The sequence below is a fragment of the Budorcas taxicolor genome, chromosome 2, assembly GCF_023091745.1.
Source record: "Budorcas taxicolor isolate Tak-1 chromosome 2, Takin1.1, whole genome shotgun sequence".
In the NCBI taxonomy this organism is placed as follows: Eukaryota; Metazoa; Chordata; class Mammalia; order Artiodactyla; family Bovidae; genus Budorcas; species Budorcas taxicolor.
In genome coordinates, this window is record NC_068911.1 from 78,213,272 (window position 1) to 78,231,817 (window position 18,546).

Below are 18,546 nucleotides of genomic sequence, written 5' to 3' on the forward strand. Positions count from 1 at the left end.
TTATAAATCACTGCTTATTATCTCAATGAAATATATATTTTTAAAAAATTCTGGGGCCAATGAACAATCCATTTTTGAACCCAAAAGTGGGTTTTATAGAATGTCCATATCTTGTTCTTACTATCTTTCTTGTTCACCAATCATGAACAACATAAATTTATTAAATTCTTAAAGAGAGAAGGAGGCCAACAGGCATAACTTGGGAAAATATGTGCCTTCTTCCTGAGTCAAATTTGAAAGAAAATGCCTAGTGTAAAACTCAACTTTCTCTAGCTAAGTATGTAAATTCTCACTTACGAATGTGTTTGCCATTCCTCTATTTTCATGCTAGTGAAAGAAGAATTAAAAATTCACTGAGATTTTATTTTAAGGTATATATATTTAACTGTTAGTATTATCCTACTATCTATGAGAAATATAAGCCAGCACTGCATGTTTGTTTTATATATATTTTTAAACAGTACTAAAATTATTAACGAATGATAAGTTAATGAATCCTGGCACTAAATTTTTAAATTCTAGCTGAAGACTAGACTAAAGATGTGGTTTAATCATACAACACATAAAGAATAGGAAAAAGAGTAATCTGGAATAGAGATATTTTCTGAAAGCTCATAGTTTGTTTCTTAAATGGAAATTTGTGGAAAAATATCTAGAACCTCTATAAATTCTGTTATTTTTCTTGAGGAGAGTAAAAATAATATTCCACAACCACTTCTGACACCTTTCATTAAATATTTAAAAACATATAGTAGAAAGACATTCTTGCCCAAATGAATAATAAAAGTATGATACTTATATAGAAACAAAAGTCAGTCTTCCAGAAATACAACAAATCTGAGAACAAAATGAAAATTTGGGTGCATTGTCAGTGCTTCCATATAGATCTTTTTGAAAACAATAAAGAGTAAAATAACCATGTTCTATTTTATTGTCATATTTTATCTTTCTACCTGTAGGGTTTTAGCTCTCACTTGAGAGACTCCTGCTGTAAGTTTCTTTCTGAGCCATATAATTTCTAATCAAATTATTGAACCTGGTTCACCCATTTGGAAGTAGAGAATAAAAGAAAATGAAATTGCATTTTTTTCCCAAAATATTGTAATAGATTCTTCCATGGGTTTCTTGCTGCACTGTCACCTCAGTCCCCTCGTCTGCAACAACCTCCACATCCTCATGGACACTTTCAATTCTAGTTCCTTTCCTATTCAGATCCAGGAGCATTTAATTTTTCCATGTCTGGTTTATAATATTTAGAATATAAATTTTTTTTAATTTACAACAAAAGTTTTCTCACTTTTCCCCCCTAAATTCTGCATTAATCTTCTTGTCGGTGAACATAAATTCATAAAATCTTTCAAACTGTTCATTCTTGATAAAAGTTAAAGAGATCATGTCAAGGTTATTATGGAAAATAAGATGCAATCTATTGTTTAACACATGTAAGGGAGAATACATACACCCAAACGTTTGCAATATTTCATTTAACTGATAAAATAAAGTTCAAAGCTTTACATTGATTAGCTATGACTGAGTGCATCCTTCATTGTACAGATAATTACATGAATTATTAACCTTCAAAGAAGACAAGTTAGAATAAACTTTGTCACTGATGGGCCAAATAAAAAGTTAAAAGAGATTAATTGAATGGTTTGTTAGAGAATGTGACATTTAAGAATAAATTGAAAAATGAATGGCAAGATCATTAAAGGTCACTTGTGCCCTTACTTAGATGTTTAGCCTGAAAAATGTTAAAAACACCAAAAAAAAAAAAAGTATTTTTAATTGGAAAGTCAGAAAGAGGAAATGTACTCAAATGAGTGCTGATGAAAGAAATTAGAGTTGAATGCCAAGAATCCAGGAGGGTGAACACACAGGGTCATCTTAAATGAAAGGTTCTCTGGTCAGCTGATATCATTTGTCCTTACATCTGTACACCACTGGCAACCAGTAGGTCACAAATTTTTACTTGATCTTACTGAAAACACATACTCTTCTTCAACCAGCTGGTGGAGCAGAACTCCAGCTAAGTAATATTCTCTCAAGCATTTTGATATGAATAATATGTTACATTTTCTTTCTTTCTTTTTTTTTTTCTTTTGGATATGTTCTCATTCAATCTTAGAGCAAAAAAGGACTTTGAAAACCATCTAGTTCAGAGACAATAAATAGCATACATAGTATCATTTCCTTCTTTTCGTCCTCTAATGGGAGAGGTCACTGCTTCCTCTAACATTCTTTCCCATGAAACAGAATCCAGTTCACAATTTGCAGCAGAGCACTTAAGGGCAGCCACTTCCAATCAGTTGTTACTCCAGGTAAAAACCACCTGCTGTACCTGATTTAGTCCAAATTTCCATTTCACAGTTTAAGAAACAGAGATCCAGATCTCATTTGCAGCTGGGTTGGAGAGTCAATCTATAATTTTGAAAGCAAATTTCTCTAAACAGGAAGTAAAACTTTAATCACCTTTGCTCAGATTCCTGAGTGAAACCATATAAGTAGAATTGTTTGATACAGAGTTAGCAATTTGAAAGACTCCTTCTATCATTTTACTGTACACAATAGAGCATTTAGGCGATTGTGACTGAAACTGATTCTTCTCATGTGGGCAAAATAAAGTTTTCCTAAATACTGGGCAACATGCTGCTTGTCTTGCAAATCAAAAGAATAGTAAATTTAGGACAGGCAAAAATGTTCCACCCTCAAATTACCTGGTGTGTCCATGAAATAATATCCAAGTAGGGTACCATGATTTATAAAGTGCTCTGAAGGAAAATGCCCCCTCCCCCACCCCCACCAAGGGTAATCACATTCCTATATCATTTTGGTCTCATTTAACTTAGAGAAACTTGTAGTTTTCTTTCTCTGAGGCTTATGATGGAAAATAAGGCAATCATGAAAATTTAAGAATAACACAGCATAGAACCATCACCCCTAAGCCCTTAACAGGTGATATTCTGCAGAGAGCAATCCTGGATGCATTTAACATCTCTACATGTGATTGATTATGAGCTGGAGAGAGTAGTCATTAAATCTGCCAAGTATATCACATCATCAGGATGGGTGAGCACCTTGAAAGACAGGATTAGAATTAAAAATGACCTTGACAGTTTGAAAAATGATTATAAGCAAATGAAATTGAGTTCCCTAAAATCAACGGTGCAGCAACATACTTACAACACCCCAGACTGCACAAATCAAGTTTGAAGTGGATAGTTGAGCAGATGGTGGTTGTTACCTAGTGAGTTGTAAACTGTACTACGTCGACTTTGTTCTGCTGACCAAAAAACACAATGTATAATCAAATATTCGATGAAGTATAGTATATAGTTTTATTCATGAACTAATGCAGATTAATTATTAAGCAGAGAGTGAAGAAGAACTAAAGAACCTCTTGATGAAAGTGAAAGAGGAGAGTGAAAAAGCTGGCTTAAAACTCAACATTCAAAAAATGAAGATCATGGCATCTGGTCCCATCACTTCATGGCAAATAAATAAGGAAAAAGTGGAAACAGTGACAGATTTTATCTTCTTGGGCTCAAAAATCACTGTGGACAGTGACTGTAGCCATGAAATTAAAAGACGCTTGCTCCTTGGAAGGAAAATTATGACAAACCTAGACAGCGTATTAAAAAGCAGAAATATCGCTTTGTCAACAAAGGTCCGTATAGTCAAAGTTATGGTTTTTCCAATAGTCATGTATGGATGTGAGAGCTGGACCATAAAGAGAGCTGAGCACTGAAGAAATGATGCTTTTGAACTGTGATGTTGGAGAAGACTCTTGAGAGTCCCTTGGACTGCAAGATCAAATCAGTCCATCCTAAAGGAAATCAGTCCTGAATATTCATTGGAAGGATTGATGCTGAAGCTGAAACTCCAATACTTTGGCCACCTGATGCAAAGAGCTGACTCACTGGAAAAGGCCCTGATGCTGGGAAAGATTGAAGAAGGAGGAGAAAGTGATGACAAAGAATGAGATGGTTGGATGGCATCACCAACTCAATGGACATGAGTTTGAGAAACCTCTGGCATTTGGTGAGGGACAAGGAAGCCTAGCGTGCTGCAGTCCATGGGGTCACAAAGAGTCAGACACAACTGAGCGATTGAAATGAACTGAACTGAACTGATGGTTTTTCCAGTAGTCATGTACGGATGTGAAGCTTGGAGCATAAAGAAGACTGAATGCCAAAGAACTGATGTTTTCGAATTGTGGTGCTGGAGAAAACTCTTGAGAGTCCCTTGACTGCAAGGAGATAAAATCAGTCAACCCTAAAGGAAATTAATCTTGAATATTCATTGAAAGGACTGATACTAAAGCTCTGAAACTTTGACCATCTGATGCAAAGAGCCAACTTATTGGAAAAGACCCTGCTGCTGGGTAAGATTGAGGGCAAGAGAAGCGGGTGACAGAGGATAAGATGGTTGGATACATCAGCGACTCAATGGACATGAGTTTGAGCAAACTCCAGGATAGTGAAAGAGAAGCCTGGGGCACTGTAGTCCATGGGGTACAAATAGTCAAACATGACTTAGCAACTGAACAACAGCATTCCCATGTAATTTATGAGGTATTTAAACCCTAGAAACCTTGGAAAAGAATCAGAGGCCTAGGATGAAAATATTTGCAAGGAAAGTAGAAAAAGTAAGGAAATGTTAACAAAAACTATTTGGAAATATTGTGAGTGCAAGCTGTCCAAAGAGATGTGAGAAAATATGTTAACTAAGATCATAAAGGATTTAGGCCATAAATAAAAAGGTCTTGCATGCTATAAACTCTAACTTTCTTTGGAAATGTTCTTTCTAGAGATGACGTCAATCCAGAAAATTAATTTACAGCTTTGCCTGAATTCCACAGTGCAAAAAAACTAGGATTCTGTGATCTTGTAAGCATGTAATATTTCTGTGGATTTTTAATTTCTCTCTCTGAGTTCAGTTCAGTTGCTCAGTCATGTCTGACTCTGAGACACCATGAATCGCAGCAAGCCAGGCCTCGCTGTCCATCACCAACTGCCGGAGATAACTCAGACTCACATCCATTAAGTCAGTGATGCCATCCAGCCATCTCATCTTCTGTCGTTCCCTTCTCCTCCTGCCCCCAATCCCTCCCAGCATCAGAGTCTTTTCCAATGAGTCAACTCTTTGCATGAGGTGGCCAAAGTACCAGAGCTTCAGCTATAGCGTCATTCCTTCCAAAGAAATCGCAGGGCTGATCTCCTTCAGAATGGACTGGTTGGATCTCCTTGCAGTCCAAGGGACTCTCAAGAGCCTTCTCCAACACCACAGTTCAAAAGCATCAATTCTTTGTCGCTCAGCCTTCTTCACAGTCCACGTCTCACATCCATACATGACTACAGGAAAAACCATAGCCTTGACTAGATGGACCTTAGTCGGCAAAGTAATGTCTCTGCTTTTGAATATACTATCTAGATTGGTCATAACTTTTCTTCCAAGGAGTAAGCGTCTTTTAATTTCATGGCTGCAGTCACCATCTGCAGTGATTTTGGAGCCCAAAAAAATAAAGTCTGACCCTGTTTCCACTGTTTCCCCATCTATTTCCCATGAAGTGATGGGACCGGATGCCATGATCTTCATTTTCTGAATGTTGAGCTTTAAGCCAACCTTTTAACTCTCCTCTTTCACTTTCATCAAGAGGCTTTTTAGTTCCTCTTCACTTTCTGCCATAAGGGTGGTGTCATCTGCATATCTGAGGTGATTGACGTTTCTCCCGGCAATCTTGATTCCAGTTTCTCAGGATGTACTCTGCATATAAGACAAATAAGCAGGGTGACAATATACAGCCTTGACATACTCCCTTTCCCTTTGGAACCAGTCTGTTGTTCCATGTCCAGTTCTAACTGTTGCTTCCTGACCTGCATACAGATTTCTCAAGAGGCAGGTCAGGTGGTCTGGTATTCCCATCTGCCAGGGTCCAGCCCCGATAGATCCAGGGAATTCAAAGCAGCGACGGCGTCGGTGTCTGAGGAATTAATTGCTTAATTAAAGACATGGAGGGAGATTAGAATGAAATAGTGTAGTAGGAAAATAAGTGGAGAAAAGAGGCTGAATAACTTTGGTTTATGTGGAAAACCAATAAAACTCCAAGACAAGGAGTTTGCACCATCTATGTAGGCCACCAGCGCCCGCTTGAATAGCGGAGGGTGCCCCCCCTTGGGCTCCCTCTCGCGTGGGTCTTAGAAGCCAGGGCAAGTAAGTAGACAAGGCGAGCCTCCACGTTCCAGATGGGAATTCAGCCAGAAAAGGGAGAAAAGGACGACATGGGGGAGCCAAGCATCAGTGCCAGACCCACAACTTTATTTTCAAAAGCAGCTTATATATCCCAAGTTGTACATAAAGAAATAATGGAATATACAGAGTTATGCAGGGGCAGCAGTCCTGACCCTTATTGAGACCAGGCTTTCTTTTTGCGTACCTTCCCTTATACAAAAGGTCTCAGGTGGTTTTACATCATCTTCTGGCCGGGGGGCCTGTTAACGTTTTTATGGCTGTTTTCCTAGATAAATGTCTATCAACCAGAAAATTCTTTTTCCCTTGAAGTGTTTTTCTTTAATCTGTATCACCCTCAAAGTACTAAATAAAGTTAGTTACATTCCTGTAGAACAAAGGTGCAGTGGGTTATAACAAAGAAAGTACTTAACTCAAAGATCTAGTGTTGCTAATACCAGGGCTACTACCTGTTTCTTCTACATACCAACTATATCAACAAATAAAAGATATGAAAATTTGGCAGCAAGTATTGGCTCAACAAGTGAAACCCTTAATCAGTCCTATTCTAATGATTTTGACTCCTCGGAAGCCCCTACATCCCTAAGATGTTTTAAGCTTCCTGTGCCTCTCACAGTTGGGAGGCCGCAAACAATCACATGCGCAGCTGTAAGAGTCCGGTAGGCAGGCTAGAAAGCCATCAGAGAGGTTTTTGGATTGAAACGCTCTTATTATGCCCAGGAGATTTATTAACTGGAGTCCTAAGTTAACTCCTCTTCAGAGAGAGGTGGTGGGGGATAGCCCCCCATTAATGTCAGAAGAGTAGGTGGAAAGCATAACACAGTAAAGCAGGCAGACTCTGCTTTTGGGGGTAGATGCAGGAGCAGATCCAGCGAGGCTCCCTTAAGGCCCGACTCGCCTTTGCCTGTCAGGCCCCTTAACCTCATGACCTTTGCCATGGGCGGGACTCCTCATGCTGGCTCCCAGCACTCATCTCTTTCAAAATTTTCCACAGTTTATTGTGATCCACACAGTCAAAGGCTTTGACATAGTCAATAAAGCAGAAATAGATGTTTTTCTGGAACTCTCTTGCTTTTTCCATGATCCAGCGGCTGTTGGCAATTTGATCTGTGGTTCCTCTGCCTTTTCTAAAACCAGCTTGAACATCTGGAAGTTCACGGTTCACATATTGCTGAAGCCTGGCTTGGAGAATTTTGAGCATTACTTGACTAGCGTGTGAGATGAGTGCAATTGTGAGGTAGTTTGAGCATTCTTTGGCATTGCCTTTCTTTGGGATTGGAATGAAAACTGACCTTTTCCAGTCCTGTGGCCACCGCTGAGTTTTCCAAATTTGCTGGCATATTGAGTGCAACACTTTCACAGCATCATCTTTCAGGATTTGAAATAGGTCAACTGGAATTCCATCACCTCCACTAGCTTTGTTCGTAGTGATGCTTCCTAAGGCCTACTTGACTTCACATTCCAGGATGTCTGGCTCTAGGTGAGTGATCACACCATCGTGATTATCTTGGTCGTGAAGATCTTTTTTGTACAGTTGTTCTGTGTATTCTTGCCACCTCTTGTTAATATCTTCTGCTTCTGTTAGGTCCATACCATTTCTGTCCTTTATCGAGCCCATCTTTGCATGAAATGTTCCCTTGGTATCTCTAATTTTCTTGCAGAGATCTCTAGTCTTTCCCATTCTGTTGTTTTCCTCTATTTCTTTGCATTGATCGCTGAAGAAGGTTTTCTTATCTCTCCTTGCTATTCTTTGGAACTCTGCATTCAGATGCTTATGCTAATTTGTAAGAATAGTTTGAGTTGCATAACTTTCATAATAAGTGATTACAGAATTATTACTCCAGCTATTGAAAAATTATAAAAATCTTTCACAATTTTCATAAAATCTTTACTCTTATTTGATGTAGAACATCACAAAGAATATGTGACATTCCTTAGCAATGCTGATACCCCATTATATCTCTGGTACGTATGGTAAGAAAAACTGATGTAGAATCTTCTATATTATCTGCAAAACTTTAAACCTAGAAAAGACTTTTAACCTAACTCCATCAATCACTTCACTTGGCAAATATAGTATAGCAACACTTTTAATAATTTTAAATCCATGAAGTGATAGCCATACAATTCTCTTCTTTGTGCAGTGACATTTTTTAATATAAATTTATTTTAATTGGAGATTAATTACTTTACCATATTGTATCAGTTTTGCCATACATCAACATGAATCTGCCACAGGTATACACATGTTCCCAATCCTGAACCGCCCTCCCTCCTCCCTCTCTGTACCATCCCTCTGGGTCATCCCAGTGCACCAGCCCCAAGCGTCCTCTATCCTGCATCAAACCTGGACTGGTGATTTGTTTCATTTATGATATAATACTTGTTTCAATGCCATTCCCCCAAATCATCCCACCCTCTTCCTCTCCCACAGAGGCAGTGACATTTTTTAGTTGGCCAAATAACTCAGTAAAGGAATGTTTAAATTTCTTTAAATGTAAATAAAATATATAGCTGTATTTTTTTAATATCATGATTTTTAAATACTGCATTTCTTAAATATCTGTTCCTGGTGTTTAGTTGCTAAGTCTTGTCTGACACTTTGCGACCCTATGGACTGTAGATTGCCAGGTCTTGTGTGCAGTTTCCCAGGCAAGAATACTGAAGTGGATTGCCGTTTCCTTTTCCAGGGGATCTTCTGAAACCAGAGATGGAACCTGAGTCTCCTGCTTGGCAGGTGGATTCTTTACTACTGAGCCACCTGGGAAGCCTTCTAAAATACCTATAGGGATTTTTTTTTTTTGACACATATACACTGGATTCTAGCAGTTCAAAAGACTATGTATTTGAATATCTGTAGGTTGTATTTGCATTTAATATCCTTCAGATGATTCTTTTTATAATTATAGGGGTTTTCCTCACTATGTCCTTAACTTGCTGTAAAATGTCACTTTTTTTTTTACAAGATTTCATCTCTTTTGTGTAATCCTTAGCTTATAAACAAAGAAAAGCTCTACGGTAACTTCCACATTAACTTCATAGGTATTCTAAAGGAATTACCACAATTCCTGTTTAGCACACAGCTGGATTCTGAATAATTTAACTTGTGTGTGCAATGTTGGTTTCACTAGCTTCCTTACCATAGGAGAAATATTGATATCTGCAGCACCGGCTGTTTCCTTGACATGAGAGTAAAAAGAAAGAAGGAGTAAGAGAACAATGAATACTGGTAAAGGGTGGACAAAGAGGCAGGGGCTTGCTTGGAAATACTAGGATTTAGGGGTCAAAATGCTCTCTGGGAAATAGTACCTGAAAACAGTTCTAACTTAGATTTCATCACAACTTACATATCTGATTCAAGGAATATCTGACAGTATCCTATTTCCAATAATAAGAAAAAATAGATTTCCTAAAATGTTAATTAGGTTGGGCTACTTTCCCATTCCCTTGCCCTCATCTCAGTGTTCACCCTCAGTAAGAAACCTTGCTCGGATTGAGAAGGGATGGAATATGAGAGAGAGAGAGATTGACAAAGATTAAACATGTTTGAAGCAACTGCACAAAGCCGGTAGTTCCAAGAAGACTATTCACTGGTTATTAGATAACATCTCTGTGAGTTAAACTACAATCTTCTCCTGAAAGACAGTGATAGGGTTGTGCCCACTCCCGCCTGCAATTCTCAAGGCCTTCACAGATTACAAGTCCAATTTGGAGTACAATAAAGTAGATGAATGCTATACAACCAGAGAAAACTGCAGCAGATGAGAGAAAAACAGGTTTCAAAAGGTCATGAGAGACAGAAATTCCTGCTCAGTGTGATTCTACTAAGGCCATAGTCCTTTCCTCATTCTTCGTACGTAGGGTTAGCCAATCAAGTGCAAGACAGGAAACTTAACACTAGACAGTTACACAATAATTGAATGAAAGTGCCCAATATCTGAGTTTGTCCTTGGGTATACTGAGGTACATTGAGTCAATAAACATATACATTGGTATGTATTGAAGATAATTTGATTCAACTATCTCTCCTTAACTATGAGATTGACTCTTTGAGAAACAAACAAACAAACAAAAGCAGATTTATTTTCATTTAGGAATGAGAACTCTGCAAACTGAAAAACATCAAATAGGAATGTGGCCCTATTGTTGTGATTAGTTATCAAGACTGAAGATTTGGCCAGAAATCAGGAAAAAAGAGGTGGAAAATCATATTATCACAGATGAGAAGTGACAGTTCTTATACCTGCCCAACCAACTCAAACCTAAACAAAGAACACTATTAAAGATGATATTTCAGAATTACATAGGATGGCTTTTCTGGAAAGAAAAAATTGCTACCAGTGTCAAATTGGGCCACATTTTTTCTAAGTTTTCAGGTTTTACTAGGCTAGACTAAGGTTGACTACATTGCTATAGGCATTTAGAAATGTTTAATGCACTGGAGAAGGAAATGGCAACCCACTCCAGGGTTCTTGCCTGGAGAATCCCAGGGACGGGGGAGCCTGGTGGGCTGCCGTCTATGGGGTCGCACAGAGTCGGACACGACTGAAGCGACTTAGCAGCAGCAGCAGCAGCAACATCCCTACTCTCTCCACCATACAGAGTACCTGTCAATTCTGTCTGCCTACATTATTATCTTTATTATACTAAGAAGAAAAGCAAAGTTATTTGGTTATAGCAAAACAAATTTTTAAATATAATTCCCATTACTTATGCCAAGGGTCAGAAAATCAAGGTCCTTGAGCCAAATTCAGTCTGCAGCCTATTGTTTTATATGGCCCTAGAAATATGAATGATTTTTACATTTCCAAGGGATTATTTCATTATGCAGTGACAGATTTTTATGTCACCCACAAAAACTAAAATATTTACTCTGAAGCCTTTTACAGGGCTATTAATAATATAGTGCCTTTAAAATTAACTTAAGTGGTTGATTATTAGTAAATTCAATGATTTGAATAAAAATGGAATTTTTAAACCTAGAAAATAGAAATGGAATACAGATACTCATTTAATGTACAAAATGCTATATAATATGCTTCTGGTGTAGAATTCATTAATGTAATGTCAAAAACATTTTGACATCCTGTATTTTGATATCCAGAAGAAATAAGTTTTTGTGTTTGTAAACTTGTCTGGCTCAACAAAAGAAAAAAATTTATAAGGCAAACCTTTGCCAGTAAAGTCAAGAAATAGAAGCCACAAAATAAAATATATGTATGTGTGTAAATATATGTGAACATCATCACAATTACAGATATACAAATAAAGTAGTATTAAATTGTCCAATAAGTAACTAAAGATCACTGCAGGGAAAGATTGTAAACATTAGCTGCAGTCAATTTTTGCAGCTTTCATCTGTAAAAATTCATCTATTGAGCCAGATCTTGATCCTTTTTCTTGCTGTTAAATATCTAAGCTTGCCCCTTGTCCCTAGCTAAGAATCCAGTTTTTCCAAAACACACTAGATTTTTGTGGGAAGACCAGTCGCAGAGAAAACCTGATAGAATGAGAATGCTCACTGTTTTTCCATTTTCCCCGACACATGCCAGGGGACTATATTTTCTAGGCTGGACTCTCCAATAATGATGTCCTCCCTGCTATTTCTTTTCATACCATATGTGGTTTCTATCTTGCTTTTTATATCTTCTATAAAATATCTGTAGTTGTTTAATTCTGGAGAAAAATCACTTTTGTAAAGGTGGGATTCTGAAATAAGCAGAATGACTAGATGTTATATATGTTTTAAAATAAATAATTATTGAGCTCTTGTTATATACTTATAATATGGCTGGACACAGATATATAGACTGCAGAGACATATGTGAAAGAGGATCCTTGCCCTGGGGTAATTACATTCCAGTGTGAGATACAGCCCATAAATAACACTAAAAGAAATGCATACTTTCAGGTAATGTCATGTGGATAATAAATTGAATGATATACAAGGAAAATAACCATTGGGGGAGGTGCTTTGGTTGTTCAAGAAGATTGTCCTGAGAAGGTGAAAGTCTTAACAGAGTGTTGAAGGTAGAGATGGAACCAGCTATTGAAGAGCTGAGGAAATGCATTTGAAGGAGAGGGACCAGCAAATATCCATTGGTGGAAATTGAGGTTGGACATGTTCCAGGAACAGAACATTGACTGTGGTTGAAATAGTGAGTAGGAATGAACATAATTAAGATAAGGACAGATGGTAGACAAGGGCCAGATCATGGTCCTTTGGGACTGGGATTAGGAGTTTGAATTTTATTCTTGGTTTATTGGGAAACCATTGGAGTGCTTTAAAGACATACTTAGACTTAAATATTTTAAAAATTATTCTGGCAAATGTTCTAGAAAAGTAGGGCAAATGAAGGAAGAGTAGAAGTGAAGCTATAGAGTCATCTAGGCTACATAGGTAGTCACTAGAGTAATGATAGTTGAAATGGAGATTGATAAGTGGATTTAGCATGTATTTTAGAAATATAACCTAAAGATTTGCAGCTGATAGATTGAACAGAAACCTTGTGCTGGCAGTTTGGATGACAGGAAAAGAATGGACTCCAGTGTTTGCCATGAGCATGAAGAAGGCTAGAGAACATAGCCTTTCACTCGTGTCCCTTTGCTATTTTCCTCGACCTAAGTCCCCTTCTTTGTCATCTTCCAATCCACCTCCAATTAGGCATTGATTCATTTAGATCCGTATAACCCTAGTCTCTTTCCTATGTTAGAGCTAACGTAAAACTCAAAGTCTTCTTCTGACTTTGTTTCCCATTGCAGGTTTTATAATATTTGCACTCTTTCCTCACCCTAGCTGTTGCATTTACCAGAATTTCAGGAGGTGCAGCTCTCCTCCTGCACAGATGCGCTAGAATAAATGCCTAGCACAAGATGTCTTCTTTCCTGCCAGGCTGTGGTTGGGAACTTTCAAAGCTGCTTTGATTTTACCAGGACACACTATCTTCAGGTGTACTTCTACACCTATAAAATACTCTAAAAGTCCATTTTCTCCAGTTGCATTGGTGTCTATACTTGAATGTCTCCTTTCCCTCCTATACTCTCCTATTCCATCCAGAGCTGCATATGTAGTGCCCATCTCGGATTTTATCATTTAACCAACATCTTTTGCATTGAATAGCTAGTCTAGCTTTCCATATTAGTTTAGTTTAGTTTAGTTTAGTTTAGTTTAGTCGCTCAGTCATGTCCGACTCTTTGCAACCTCATGGACTGTAGCCTACCAGGCTCCTCCTTCCATGGGACTCTCTAGGCAAGAGTACTGGAGTAGGTTGCCATTGCCTTTTCCAGGGATCTTCCCGACCCAGGGATTGAACCCAGGTCTCCTGCATTCCAGGCAGACGCTTTAACCTCTGGAAGCTTCCATATTACATGTGTGGGTTTTTTTATTTTGCATTTTTCCTTTATTCATTCCTCAATGCATCAGTTCTTACCTGCACATACAAATACTTTAACAACAACACACTGCATGCTTAATGGATAGTGAGTGTCCATGAATATACCACAGTAAATAATAGAGTTAATAGCAGTAATGGCAATTTATAAATCATGTTTATAGTTATCTTTTCTATCAAAACCCATCCAGGTATGAAATCTGAGAATAGTGTCTTCTCATGTTACATCCATGTTTGCTTGATTTTTTTCAATTGAAGGATAATTGCTTTACTGGTCAGAATGGCCATCATTAAAAAAAAAAAAAAACTACAAACAATAAATGCTGGAGAGATGTGGAGAAAAAGTAACTCTCTTTGCACTGTTGGTGGGAATGTAAATTGGTACAGCCACTATGGAGAAAATATATGAAGATTCCTTTAAAAAACTAGGAATAGAACTATCAAATCCATGCTTCTGAAACTTACTTTACCATTGGAATTGTTTCTCAGACAGAATCCTATGTGGGGCCCCAACTCCCAGTGTGAGAAGTAAACAGGAGGAGAGCTGCTCTGATGGAAGAGGAAGATGAGCCATGCTTTCAGCCTCCTCTGTGTGCCCTGTGATTATGCTTGAGACACTCATGCACAGGAAAATTCACACTCAACAAATGCAGTTTGATACCTCAGTGCTAAAAAAAAAAAATTACTCTAGATCTATTTCTTTGAAATGTCAAATTTGGAAACTTCCCTACATGTTATGTTTGTGTGACTAAAATTCAATAATCCTGATGATTCATATCACACAAGCACACACACACACACACACACACACACACTCCCCTCTGAATCCTAAGATCATGCTGTTAATACTAAGAAGAAGGTTACATTCTCCCAGTAAACATCTAAAAGACCCACCTTCTTCAGAAGTGGAGTTTTGTTCTATAAATAATGAGGCCAGCCTTCTGAGCCATCCCCACGGTTCTCCTGATTCATGTACTGTAGGGTCTCCACTGAGGGTTGTTTAGCCTAGAAAGTTCTAGGGCACTATGGCAACTTTGCCACTCTCCACCTAGAATGCTTCTAGTAGTTATGTCTGCATCAGCCTGGTGAGGTAAACAGGAATGAAATCTTTAGTACAGGGTCAAACGTGAAGAACTTTAGATCACATTTATGGAGAAAGGTTAACTCTCCATATTATCTACTCATGAAAATGTGGCTGGGGTGAGGCAGGGTGTCAAAAAACCACATGGCATACCACCTGGTTAGGCAAGCTTTACTTCTCGACTTTATCGATGCAGGTTTGGGATTGTACCTGCCACTGATTACGTGGAGGGAGAGGCAAGAAGATAAACAGGTTAAGTGACAATTCATCATCATTCTCAGACAACTGAATCTAGAATGTCCCAAATAAATAATGAATTACGACAATCAACTTTGACTTCAACAAGGAGTTCATAATTTTATTACACAGATCTCAATTTGACAGACACCTAACTTTTGTATTTGGGGAGGTGTATGGAAAAGACCATAGAGATAGTAACATACTAATCATAGTAGCATATTAATTATTCAGATAATGAATAGTAACAAATTCATTAATATTTAGATCTCTTTTACATTATATATGATAATGAAACCACCAGGATCTATATCAAACAAATAACTTACTGGGTAAAGTTATCAAGAAAATATATTATCTTTGGTTTCAGGAAGATGACTGTGTTTAGATTTGTGCTGTTTCTCAATTATTTCCTAACTTTTCCTTCAAGTATCTTAATTGGGTTATATTCAGAAGTGAGAAGGTGAGGAATTGAGTTGCCATTGACTGATGCTTCTTTTCATGTGATACCTCCGTGACAGTGCTCTCCTTGTCTACATTCCATGGTCTTTTACTAGCCCATTCAGAGCAAGAGCAGTAAGAGGAAGAAGGGATGGTTGGCCAATGGCATCTCTGTTGCTGTTTGATAGTATGACTGGTTTCCTTGTCTTGGCAGCAATTACAGATGTAAAGATGCTTCCTGGAAAATGTTCTTTTTGGTTTATTCAGCAGAACTTCTCTGCTGTGCTTCCCTGTATTGTTATGTACACTGACTCCTCATGTGTTCTTAGGGGATTAAAAAAAAAAACAAAGACATAGCTAAATAAATTTGGCATCTTATGGATACAAAGGCAAGACAAATGAAAGGTAATATATACTGAGGAAAGAATCAAGTGTTTGAACAGTCCAAAGTTATTACCAGTCACTACAGTGCAAAAAGACAGATTTTTTTTTTTTTTTTTTGCTGTTTATCAACACACATGCTAATGTCTTCTCTGAACAAAGCTGGAGAAAGGAAGCTATATAAACCAAAATAGAATCGTAAGAACACAGACGGTATATAGATGACACAGCAAATATGTGTATAACTAAAAATAAAAGTTTCTGCTGCTTCTGCTACTTTATATTTTTTAAAATATCTAAATGCTCTAAAGACAAAGGCCCCACAGTAAAATTGATTCTGTGTTTATTCTGTCACCACAAGCTTGTAATAGATGAGAGAAGTTACTGTGAGTGCACATCATACAGAATGCAGGAGGTAAACACACATTTTAAACAAGAACTTATTACAGTGTATTCTAAAAGCTTTTCTTGGGTCCAAAATCTCAGTGACAGTTTCCCAGAAAGGAGTCTGTACTTTAAAATATCTCCAGCTGAAAAACAAACGTAGTCGAAATGTTTGATGAAGCTTATACACGTTTTCCTAATGGTACCGGCAGATCACTCATAAATATGAAGTAAATAGCATAATAAAGAAGCAGCAAATTAAATACATAAATTACAAGCAAAAAAATTACAACCACACCATGACAGGATTCATGCACATGAATTCATTTAACACCAACCAAAAGCTTTGCTTACAAGTAACATTTAAGCAGTAAAATTTGAGATGAAAGGACATAGAGTTATTCTTTTTATGGGGAAGAAAAATGTACGTTTAATGTATAAATCAAGTTTTAAATTGGGCATGCAGTCTTGACTAAATTTTCCTCATCATAATGATGGGAATAGATTCAAATAGGTATAGTATAGATGACTTGGCAAATAAAGTTGATACAAATATTTATTATTTACATCTTAAAATTTTAGAGTGATTTTATGACATGATGAAAATTAGTTGTACTAAGAAATCCATATCATTCTATTTCTAATTTCAAATTAACTTGCAACTCATACTGATTTCAAACCCCAATTTTCTGTCTTTAGGAAGGAAATGAAAACAGAAGATATCATTATCAATATATCTGTTATTTGGTTCATCAATTATTTAGACATTTCAAACCATATCTAATGTAGCAACAAAGGAAAAATCATTTATTTGCTCATAATTCTTCAATTTGAGCTCAGCTCACATGGGCAGTTTTTAGCTGGATTGTCTGGCATTCCTCACAGAGTTGCAGTCATCAGATAGATTGATGGGTGATGGGATGCCTAACATGGCTTTAGCTCTGAGGCCTCTGCTGAGATGGCTAGAATGGCTGAGGGGGCTTTCTTTCCATCTGGTTCCTCTTCCACACTTCTGCAGAGCATGGTGCTCTCAGAATTCGAAAAGGATAAAACAGAAGATATGGGGCCTTTTGACATCTCATCTCAAATTGCACAGAGTCACCTGTGGCATACTCTTGTTGATCAAAGCAAGTTGCAGGGCCAGCTCAGATTCAAGGATTGGGAGAGGGGTGAGATAAGAAAGAGACTCCACCATTTGATGAGCAGAGCATCACTTTGAAATAAGGACAGGAGGAATTTAGGGTCATATTTTATACTCTATCACAATCAACAAATTTAAAAAAGGAATAGTACTTGGGTATATTAATAGTAACCCAAACATGAATACATAGGAAGAAAATCCTGAAAGTTTGAATTTTTGCTTAAATAAAAGAATTTTATTGTATAAAAGTTTGCTTCATGTTTTGATAAACTGTTTTAAATATTCTGATTTCTGGAAAAACCTTTCTATGGCTTTATGAACTCAAACACCTGTTGCATTATATAATACATTCAATCCCTTCTGTTTAAAGACATCTAGATAAGATTTGCCAATATGATCAATTCCAACACAATTCTAACCTGCTTAATATTAATTTAACAGTGTTCCTGAAAATCCTTGCTCTAAGTTTGTATCAATAACATTTGGCACTGAAAATTGTGCATTATTTAATCTTTTATCCAGTTCTTTTTTATGTAAAGGTTTATCCAGTTGTGTCCACTTACACTAGATAAAGACTATTATTCAGTCATATAGTAGAGGACATTTTAGAAATTATTTAGAAATTATTCATCATCAAAAATTAATTTAAATTTGATTATCTCCCCAAATCTGAATTATTAGAATAAAATCTCATTATGATTAGATTTTTCCAAAGTTGGGGAAAGTGGGTTTTTAGATGTTTTTAAAGGTTTTATATGCTTCATTTTGTTATATTTTATTAAACAGAGATAATTACTCAACTGGTGCTGTATGAGAAGAAATTTAATATTCATGGGTCAGGAGTGAGACTGTGAGAAATGTAGTAAATAATAAACCAATCTTGATCAAAAGAGTTTTCAATCTACTGATAAGAAATGAGCACAGAAATAGTACAAAGATGTTCAAAAAATAGAAATCAAGAAATATAAAGTCTTTAGAATTATACAGGCTTTAAAGTTAGATGGGGAAACAATGGAAACAGTGACAGACTTTATTATTTTGGACTCCAAAATTACTGCAGATGGTGACTGCAGCCATGAAATTATAAGATGCTTGTTCTTTGGGGAAAAGCTATAACCAACCTAGAAAGCATATTAAAAAGCAGAGACATTACTTTACCAACAAAAGTCCATCTAGTCAAAGCTAAGGTTTTTCCAGTAGTCATGTATGGATGTGAAAGTTGGAGTATAAAGAAAGCTGAGCAC

At 37.0% G+C, this 18,546-nt stretch overlaps 1 protein-coding gene across 1 annotated transcript in view; it reads left to right on the top strand.

Moving 5' to 3' along the window:
* The window catches only part of KCNH7 (potassium voltage-gated channel subfamily H member 7), a 512,879-nt gene that overhangs the window by 277,848 nt on the left and 216,485 nt on the right, over positions 1-18,546 (top strand). The gene's annotated exons all lie outside the window — the stretch shown is intronic.